At 44.7% G+C, this 10,972-nt stretch overlaps 1 long non-coding RNA gene across 1 annotated transcript in view; it reads left to right on the top strand.

Moving 5' to 3' along the window:
• The window catches only part of LOC134425055 (uncharacterized), a 30,522-nt gene extending 19,865 nt beyond the window's left edge, over positions 1-10,657 (top strand). Inside the window, exon 9 of the long non-coding RNA XR_010029590.1 lies at positions 10,577-10,657. This is a non-coding gene — a long non-coding RNA (uncharacterized LOC134425055). The remainder of the gene's footprint in view (positions 1-10,576) is intronic.
• Positions 10,658-10,972: the final 315 nt, after the last annotated feature.

The raw sequence follows: 10,972 nt of genomic DNA, 5'->3' as shown, positions 1-10,972 counted from the left end.
CCCTCAGTGACCTTCTGGTGAAATTATTGCTGAAATGCAGATTCAGACATTAGGAGCATGTTAGATGCTTGCTGTTTTGCAGGTAGGGCCTGATAAGATCAAAGTCCTGTCTGGTAAGGTTTTTGCCTTGGTTAGAGCATGTGTTTTGCGTTCAGAAGATACAGGGTAATGTCTTTCTGATCTTAGCAGAAGTTGAGGCTTTGAAGGTCATTGTTTGGGTTATCCCAACATTTTAAATTACCTTACGTAGGGATCACATAAGAGAGGCAGGCTCCCTCTTCAGCCACTTTCTTCCCAACAAAACTGTCACCCTGTGAAATGGAAATTTCCACTCCTGATGTGGAATACCACGTGCAAGTGGTATTCTGTCAGTCAGGACTAACTCTAGGCAAGTTTAGGCAGAAGTACTGGTGCAGGACAGGTTAAACCTCAGAAACCTTTCCTTCTTGGTCTTCAGAAACGTTCTCTTCTACATTTCCTGCTGCTAAAAATGAGGGAGTATGCGAAACGTGGATGATTTTGATATCTGGCATATCCTTGTTTACTAGGCTCAATCTCAAGGATTGCCTGGAATTTGACGTTAAAGCCACAGAGCGGGAGGACCCAGAGGAGGAGCAGTCAGGGGCAGGGGGGCCGCGGGGGAGGTGAGGCCGCGCTGGTACCGAGGGGCGGCGGCACAGGAGGGCCCGGCCGGCCTTGCCCGCTTAAGCGGCGGCACAGGAGGGCCCGGCCGGCCTTGCCCGCTTAAGCGGCGGCACGGGAGGGCCCGGCCGGCCTTGCCCGCTTAAGCGGCGGCACGGGAGGGCCCGGCCGGCCTTGCCCGTTTAAGCGGCGGCCGCCGCTGTCCTCGCGTGCCCCGGCGGGCCCCGCCCGCGCCGTGCTATTCATAGAGAGCGGGGGCGGGGCTGTGGCGACACGCGAGAGCGAGCCCGGCCCGGGGCCGCGTGTGTGTCCCTTCCTTCTGCCTGCGGGGAGCCGCGTGTGTGCCCCTTCTCCCTGCCGGGGAATGCTGTGTGTGCCCCTTTTCCTTGCGGGGGAACAGCGTGGGTATGCCCCTTCCCCCTGTAGGGGCGCACTGTCTGTCTGCCTTTCCCCGGGGGGAACAGTGTGTGTGCCCCTTTTCCCTGCGGGAGAACAGCGCTGTGTGGGCGCCTTTCCCGGAGGGAAATGGCGTGGGTGCCCCTTGTCCCTGCGGGGAAAGGGCGGCGCGTCCCTCCCTGCTGCACAGCCCCGAGGCTTGTGCGGCTCCCGCTGAGGAGAGGAAGGCGAGCCAACAGCACTGCTCCACAGCTAAGGTTTCTGACCTGTCCCTTGTCCCCTGAGGACAGAACACTTGTCTTCTTCCCTTCCCCCGCGTTTCTTTCTCCCGGGGGTTTGGCACAGGAATCTCCACTTGTTCTAACTGCAAATGCTGGATTTTCCCCTTCTTTCTGGTCAGTAGGAAACATGTAAGGAAAAGGCCGACGTGTGCTCACTGAGCAGTCCTCCCACGCTCTGAGCTGTGGAGAAAGGAATGGAATGCTTCCCTTTTGCAGAGGGATATCATTTACTACAGACAAACTGTACTTTGTAAAACCAGTGAAGAGCCTTCATCTCAATGTAGAGGCTGTGTAACTGTGTAATGTATTTGTATATCCCCTGTAATCAAAGAGAAAAAGAGGCTGTGCTGAATGAGACATAGGAATTGCCATACTGGATCAGTATCCTGTGTGAATGCAGCCAGAAAAAAAGCACTGTTGAGGAAGGGAACGTGCATCTCCTTTTGTTTTTTTTTTTTTTTTAACTCAAAAAATATTGCTCTATGTTGCTAAATATTACAAAAATTACTTTGATAGTTTGCATGCACCTTGGAACCTTAATTTCTATTTGCTTTTTATTTCTATACAATGATAAATACTCCTGTTAGTAATTTAAAAATGGCATTATTTCACTCTAAATCCACTGGAGTATGGCAACAGTTTCCCTTCCCACATGTTATTTTTGTATTGCCACTGTTTTTAACAAAGGATAAATCTAGTCAGAAACACTCTATCTCTGTCAGTAGTAGAGATGGAGGAGCAGGCATCCACATATGATTCTTTCAATTTTGCACCTTTCCTACAAGTCTTAATCTGAAAAGCAGCAGGTTATTACCACTTTATGGAACAGCTTCCCTCCTCCTTTACCCTGGAGCACAACTGGATGCACCCAGCCCTTTGGCAGGAGTGGTATCTCACTGATCAGCAACTGCCCGAGTGTGACAGGCATTGAAAATAAGGCCAATTGCTTTAATGCCTCTGCCAGCAAAGCCGTGTAAGAGCAAATGAGAATGAGTCACTGAGTTGGAGTGGGTTAGGAGAATATGAGACACTCATTTTATAGGTTTCCCTGGGTATTAGGGGATTTGCTCGCTTTTCAGCACAAATGTTGTGTTCCTTCCCATTCCCTTTGCTATCACCTCCTTTAATATAAAACAAATCAACCAGTGGCAGAGAGAGAGTTTACCTAGGAGGTATCTAGGGTGAAGAGAGCAAAAGTAATCTCTTAAGTGCAGGAACGCCCTCAGCACTTTAAACCTCAGCATTAGAACAGGAGTCTCAAGTGTGCATTTGTAATGCTTTTGCCCTTTGCTCTTCAGAGGATTGATTTGCTCCACAAATACTTTATGAACCTCTTGAGACTGTGGCACCATGTTGTTCTTCAAAAGTGTCCACTAGTTAATTCCCACTGGATTAGAGCATGGGCTTCTGTCGCAACATGTTAAATAACCATAAGCAAATGCTGTCTTCATAAATACAGGTCTGTGTGATTGTAGAATCACACAAAAACAGTTGAGACAGGAAAAAAAGATCAATCTTCTATGAAAATAGTGAGAGGGTTGAGTGCCCTGTGCATTCTGAAATGGACAAACAAAATTAGTAAATCATTCAAGGGTAGCCTTGTTTACATGCTATGTGTACTGGGGTGTCATATTTTCTTTGAATAGTTGACAAATTGAGCACAGCTGAATCAAATAAACTGAGGGCTATGTATCCACAGACCTTTATTTTGCTGGGTAGCAGAAGTCACTGCATTGAGGCTGGTCATCTCACTATGTTTCCAGAGGGGATTTTCCTGATAAAGTTTGTACCGTGGGGAATTTTGGTCTGGAGTTTATAGTCTGTTTGTTGTAAAGCTGAAATACAAATTGTATTTCTGAACATCAAAAGAACTTAACTGCTTAGAGCAGCTTCAGGTGTCAATAAGAATACCTGTGCTGTGGGCCTGATTCATCTGCTGGACCTCAGCTCTTTGCATATCCACGTTCTGCCTTTAGCTTTGCCCGAGTAACAACTTTCTTTCATGTAGCCTTGCTGCAAATCATTCTATTGGGGGCTTCAAAAGATGAGGCTTGGCTCACCTTGGCTTTTGCTTACTGTCTTTTCAGCATGTTCCTCATTTTGGCAGGGAGACGGGAGGTTTGGCATTTGGTAGACTTGGGCTGCTGAAGTTTTGTGGTGCCAAAGCTTCTCACAGAGACTGGCGTGTTAGTGGAGGCAACTCTGTGTGGATCATCAGCCAGGTACACGCTTGATGTCATCCTGCCATCACTCCAAAACACCAAAGAGAATTATCAGTGAACCTAACAGAGGAAACAGTAAACCAAATAATAATTCTTCAAAGGACAGCAATCTTCTGATGCTTTCAGAACTCAGTTTCAGCAGCTTACACTCTCACTTTTTGCTCTTGAACTAATTTTGTAATGGTTGCTTTTGGACTATTTGGCTGAGTATTATTATTTTTTGTACTATGGAAAATACTTTAGATGTCACTTAGTTCTGCAGCTTGTATAACAAGATGAGCCAGAGACATTGCTCAATTTTTTTTGTGTCATAATGGTAAGTCCTTAGTCAAGCAGTCCCACCGAATCTGATGGGAGTCATTTGGTAAGTTCATTTGTGTTGATCAAACTTTGATGCATATTTCACTGCAAATAATTGCCCTTTACAATGTGTTGCATTTGAAATTTACAATCTGAAGCTTTAGGGACTGAAGAAGTTTTTCAGAGTCATAGCTGAAAATATCCAATGGAAAAAACAAAAGAGAAGATTGTAGTTAGGAAAAAGGAGTAAGAGGTCAGAAGTTCACAGCTGATGGTAAAATGGGCCATATGTCCTTTTAATCCCCATCCAGAAGATAAGTAAAGATCTGTGTTAGACTCCTTTTCAAATGTGTTTTGAACCACAGAAGGAAGGCATACATTTAACAGTGTCTGTTAGTATTTAACCTTTTAGTATAGGTAAGAGAGAAATGGGGAAGAATTTTTATTTTAAGCTGGTTATACCAGTTAGGAAAGGTTGACTTCAAACTGTAGAATTGCTTTTGTTTTAGTATGTCTGAAATGGCAATAAGATTTGGACAGTTTCGTGAACAAATGGCTTTTGAAATATCATATTTGTTCAAGAAAAATGCAAGTGATTTTGTTGAGACCCTTCGAAAAAAAAACCCAAAATATCTGATGGAAGTGAATATGTGGACTGGAAAATCTCTGCCCATGTGCACTTTAAATAATCTGCCAAATATGCTCATTTTCCTTCTCTTGAAGATACAGTAATATTTAGTTCACTCTGACCAGTTGCATGTTCAAAATTCTATAGATAACACACAATCCTAAAAATATATATTGCAGTAAAGAATGGTGTATATCATTGTTTCCATCATGTTTTGCTTGTTAAATGAGGCATAATATGAATTTATTCAGGTCTAAAGTGACTTAGCAGTACTGCTTTGTTAGTGGGCATGTCTTGGATAATTGACTATATGCTCTTTTTAACATTTAAAGCTTATCCTCTTCCTGGCTGTTTTTTTAAGGTCTGGATGGAAACACAGCCACAGTCTTCCAAAGAAGCAAGTTGATTTTTCTCCCTGATGGGCTGAAGAAACACAGGTTGTCCTGGTCAATGAGGCCAGAACTGTTAAATATTAACTTTCAAATACATAGGTAGGCCTGTGACTCAGGCACTGTTCTGCTAATTAAAGCAGTATTAGGTCTGAGGAATCCTATATTTCCCTAGGCTGACTGGAGTTTGGCCTCCAGAAAAGAATTCACTCTGATTTGATTTCTGTATTCAGAAAGTAAGAGTAAACATGCTCAGAATGCTAAGAATTTTATCTTCTGGATCTTTTCTAACAGTAATTTAACCATAGTTGTGCAGAGGATAGATTATTTTTAGCCTAGATTTCTAAATCAGGGAGAGACCCAGTGCAACCTTGCTGTTTGTCTGAGTAATGTGGATTTCCCTGGCTAACTTTGTCTGGCTTTGACAGCAAAACAGTGTCTGAAACTAGGCTGAATAGCATCTCAGGCTGGAAGAGACCAAATAATTCTGTGACAAGGAGACTGTATCATGAGCAGTAAGGTCCACAGAAAACTGACTTTGTCAGTGTCTCTTCTCATGGAGTTTATTGATTGATATTATTTGGTGAGAGTCATGTGGAGCACAGTGATCTCTTGAACATGCTCAGTGCTGTCCAACCCAAGAAGCTCTTCTGCTATTGGAAAATAGATTTTTGTATGGAATTTGGACTGTACTTGAACTACTCTTAGAAAAACAGTGTTTATTACTTATGAGTTAAAATTTAAACTCAACTGTTGGCCTAATTGCTATCAGTGAGTCCAACAGAAACTTCAGGTAGTGACTAAGGACTCATTTCAACCAGTGATAAAGTACATGGGCAGGACTCTGTGTCACCAGCCCTTGCTAAGTGGACCTTGCTTGAGGTCTCTGAAAAGTTCCCATGCAAGGGGAATCTCTTCTGGCACTGTGGGACTTCCGTGAACATAATATTTGTGTGTCATGAGAAGGAGCTACTGTTTGTTGTGTACAGCCTGTACTGTGAGCTGTTCTATTCATCTCACATACAGAAGTTATACTCTGTGATCTGAGTTTTAGCTCTAATTGAGAGCATGTCACATGTAACTTCAAAGAGAGTAATCAGGAGGAGATTCATTGCTCAGTACATCACAAGGCCTCCATATTCCTTAGCTGTCAACAAAGATGGCAAAATCCTCTTCTGGCCCCAACACAGGGTGAATTTCATGTAGGAATGCATTTCTTCAAAGCTATTTAAGCTTCTAGAAGTTCAGATAATATTTAGTGGGATATTCAGTGTTGCACATCTCAAATGTCTACAGCAAAGCAAATGATATTAAGGTATACAGTGATATGTTTTTAAAGTATTGTCTGCATCATGAGGCATCTATTGAGAAAAAGATACTGGAACAAATCTGGCTCCAAGTGTCCATTTGTAATTGTCTTAGAAATTTGCCTCTGACTTGAGTGGGAAAGGATTGTAAAAAGACTTAAGTAATTGGCATCTGATTTCATTATCCCACAGTGTGGTTTTATGATTTATTGAATAGGTTGTCTACAATGACTGGCTGACTGGCCTGTATAGTTTGTTTATTTGGTATTAGGAAAAACATCTATATAATTCTGTTATGAACTCTCCCCTTCTGAAGGGATGTGTTTGTCCCCTCTACAGGCCTGCCTTCTCTGTGATGTTCAGACATTTTCTGGGAAATTGCCATGGCAAGAAAAATTGCATTTCTCCTCTCCTCCTCCTCCTCCTTTTCTCTCCCTGCAAAGAATATCCTATTGTTTGTGAAAGGTGCGTGTTTTGGGTAGCAGCTGCAATCAACAGTGTGATAGATGGTTAGTTTTATCAGCAGTGGTTTAGTGCATAAGCCAAGTTCTAGTTCTGAAAGTGAAATTAGAGTTGTCAGGCCTCACGCTGTCCCACTGCTGATCACTGAAGATTTACTAAGCCTTTGTTGGTAGCATTTTGAGAAGCTTTTGGTGAAGGCAGCAGACTGAAGCTCAAGATGATTCTATACATCAACTTCCTCCTAGTCCCAGCATGGTCTTCCAGATGGTCTCACTCCTGGGTGAAACAACTTCTATTTCAGCCAAGGTACCAGGATAAGGAGGGCTGCTTTGGGTGTGACTGTGTTTATGTACACAGATTACTGAGAAACCAAGTAAGAATGCAGCTGTAAGACTTTAAAGCAGCATGCCATGAAAAAATAAACCACAAAGTATGTATGTGCATGGGGGAATGTACCCAGTGTTGTGCACATTCCAGCAGAGGCCTCAGTAAAGACTGGAATTTTAATTCTCATCTGACAACATTCCACAAAGACAACTTGCATTCCCTTCCTGTTTCCCCCTCCCAGGAGATTAATGTAAAAAAAATTGGCTGATTATTTATTCAGCCTTGGCTATCAAATAACTGTGGGAGTGCCAGCACTCAGAGTAGCTAGAGTACTTTTGGTTAGTTCCTGATTTGGCTTTTCTGGGTTTCGTTAGTGTTAGCTGATTTTCTTCCTTTATATTGCCATTGAAAATTAAGATTATCAATGTCTCCAACTACACTTGAATCTCTGCAGGGACTCTTCAAGTTTCTTTTAACTACACACATGGTCCAACCCCCACATGCCTGTTGATGTAGTATGAGGTAGGAAAGGGGTGAGGCAATGACTCATGTAAACTTCTTAACAGCACAATTAAAGTACAAAATCCCACCTATCCCAGTAGGAACAAAGATCTTGAGCTGCACAACCTGCTGTACAGTATTCTTATATTTGTTTAAAGTTTTTTTTGTTCTGAATACAAATATGGAAAGTAGGCCCAAATTCAAGGAATTTGAATGAAGGAACTGTTGATTTTGGAACTGACATCAGTGTGAGATCAGGAGACTTTGCACACAGTCATCTGTTAACTTCTGGATTACAAAATAGATACAATGAGGTGCAGAAGTCTGTTTCCTCTGTATAAGTGGGCCTGGCAGCAGGGTTATTTCAGCCATAGCTCATGACTAAAATAGTCAGTTAGTTAGTTGTATAGCTGAATTCATAAAACAATGAGTCTAACCACTTCAAATAAGGAGGCTTTTTCCCCTCTTCTAATTCTAGTACTAGTCTCAATAAAACAACTTCATTGCAGAAACTTTTGTTTTGCGCTGTTAAAAAAAATGTGTCATCTTAGGAAAAAAAAACCACTGTCAGCAAGAGAATACCTTCTCTGTTCTCTTTGTCTTTTAATTGATAGTCTGCAATAATCCGTGTGTCTCTGTGTGCTGTTATACAAGTCCAAATCTGGCTAGCTCAGACTCTTAGCCCACATGGCCTTGCATAGACAGAAATAAAAGATGAGAAACGCTTGTCTCCACACGGGGATGAGAGTCCTGTTTATTGACTTGGGACAGGACGCTGCTGGTTGCAGCGACCACCCATGTAGAAAAGAGGTTGTAGAACACCTGCAGGGGAGTTTTACACCCGAGGCATGGGGGCAGGGAAAGAGGACTGTGGCCAATGGGATATTCTTGGGGAGGGGTGAGGGGAGGGGTCACCAAGGAACAGACCACCAGGGGATATAAAAAGGGGGGTGTATAGGGGAGAGACCATATGATGGGGGAGGGGGGGGAATAACAATCCACATGACATAACATACTCAGTAGAAATGTTCCCATCACCCAGTGCAAAACAACAACTAATTAAACTATTTAGTGCAGTACAACAATAGTCATGGTTTTTAGAATGTGGCCCTTTTCCCTGTCAAACAAAACTCACCACCCAGGTTCCTGATGGCAGATTGCAGGAGCCACTTGGCACTGTCAAAGCAACAAGAGTTTTATTTTGCTGCAGCTTTGGTCGGGGACATATGGGGTTGCCCTCTCCTAACTCTTACCACCTCCCCTCAGCCTTCTTCTCTAATGTCCCCTTCTTGGCCCTCCCCCCTACTGGGACTTGCAGCCCAGCCTGGCCTCATCCCTAACTCCACCCTTCACCCCTCCCTGTCCTTCCCCTGCTCCATCCCTCACTCCACCCTTCTCCCCTCCCCATCCTGCTGCTGCCCCTTCCCTGTTTCCCCCTACCACCTGCCTGTGCCTCTGCAGCAGCACATGGAGTTGTTGCTGGGACCCTGCGACTCTTGCAGCAGGACAAGACCCAAATAACACAGGCAGGGAAAACGTCTGTGGGCTGCAGGGTGTCACCAGGTGCTGGGGGGAGGGGCTGCAGGGTGACACAGAGCATGGGGGCAGCTGAGAGGGAGAAGGGGGTTTTAGGAGCAAATGGGGCCTTCAGGGTGTCACAGAGACACTGAGAGGCTGCAGTGGGGAACTTAAGAGTGACACAAAGAGGCTGAGGGGCAGGGAGTGCCTTGAGGGTGACAGGTGAACCAGCCCTTACACCACCCTTAACCTCACCCTAAAAACCGCCCCCTACCCGGGTGGAGAGTGCACGAGGGTGGTTAGAGGGCCAAGGGACAATACTGGGGGGCTTGGAGTGACACACAGACATTATGGGCTGAGAGGCAAAGACGAGGGGCCTTGACAGGTGGAGAGCTGACACTGAGGGTTAGGGGTACAAAGGGCACCGGGTATCAGGTAGGGTTAGGGTACAGGTGCAACCCTAGTGGTGGGACAGCCCCAGAACCCTCCCAGCAGCTGCAGGTAATTACCCCAGTTAATGGGTAGAGATGATGTTTGGTGGCCACAGAGTTACAGGTAGGGGTTGAACAATTTTTTAGGGTTTTTAATGTTTTTTTTCCAGGGATTTTTAAGGATATTTTAGGGTTTTTTTTGCAGGAGTTTTTTAGGAATTCTCTGGGAATGTGTAGGATACCTTTAGGGCTTTTCCAGGGCTTTTAAAAGAATTTTTTAGGGTGTTTTAAGGGCTGTCTTCCTACTAATTTGAATTGTTAGAGGTGTTTTGGGGTATTCTTGGGGCTTTTTTAGGATTAGTTAAAAGTTTTTAGGGCTTTTTGAGGAATATTGAGAGAGAATATAGGGAGAATATAGGGAGAACTTTTTTTGGACTAGGGTATTTCTAGGGTTTTTGAGGGAATTTTTGAGGCTTTTTTAGGGTCTTGTCAGGAGGGGATTTTTAAGGTTTTAGGGTTATTCTCAGAGCTCTTTTAGGACTATTTAGAGATTTTTAAAAGGTTCTTTGGGAATTTTTAGGGGTGTTTTAGGGGCTTTTAAAAAGTAGGGTATTTTTAGTGTATTCTGAGACTATTTTTAGGTTTTCGCGGGGTGTTTAGGACACTTTGAAAACTAGGGTTTTTTAAGGGAATTGATAGGGTTTTTTTAAGGTCCTTTCAGGGCATGACAGAGGCTCAGGGGCAGCTTGAGGGGCACTGTGGGGGCTTGCGGGTGGCAGAGGCTGGGAGCTAAGGGAGGAGCAAGGAGAGGGGACGGTGGGTGACACAGAGATGCTGAGGGTGGCAGGGGCAGCTGGAGGGTGACACTGAGAAGCTGGGGACTGAGGAGCAGAGGAGAGGGATTAAGGGTGACACACAGGAGCTGAGGAGGGCAGCTGAAAGGGGGCTTGAGTGGCATAGGGGGCCTTGAGGGTGACAGAGCCTGGGGGTTGGGGGTAGAGGGAGGGGTTGAGAGGTAAAGGGAGAGGGTTTGAGGGCTGGACAGTCTAGTGGAGATCAGGGCTACAGGGTGCAGCTAAGGAGGCAAGTTAGGGTACAGGTGCACCACCCCTCAGCCCAGCCCTAACCTCAGCCTCACCAGCCCCCCTAACAGCAGCGTTTTCCACCAACAGCAGCACAACACAGCAACCCTGATAGCAAGACCAGACCGGAACCCACCTGATGAGACAAGACAGCAGCCCTCACACCAGGACAATGAGAGAACTCTTAGAGGACAACAAGATCAAGATCAACTGCAAAAAGGCAGGGAAGACACCTGAGGGTTAGAGAGGAACAGGTGTGGCTTGGAGGCTGAGCAGGTTTTTCTCAGGACTTTTCCAACACTTCTAAGGATATACAGGGGATTCAGGAATTATAAACATTAGGACATTTTTGGTTTATCATTACACAAAGTCGGTGTTTACTGCCAAGCGATAGGGTTAAACCTAGGGTTACAGCTAGGGTTAGGCTTTTGAAACCACAAAGCCCAGAGCTCCAGGCACACTGTAGCTGCAAAAGGCATCCCAAGG

The sequence above is a fragment of the Melospiza melodia genome, chromosome 15, assembly GCF_035770615.1.
Source record: "Melospiza melodia melodia isolate bMelMel2 chromosome 15, bMelMel2.pri, whole genome shotgun sequence".
Lineage (NCBI taxonomy): Eukaryota > Metazoa > Chordata > Aves > Passeriformes > Passerellidae > Melospiza > Melospiza melodia.
This window is presented reverse-complemented; position numbering and strand designations above follow the sequence as displayed.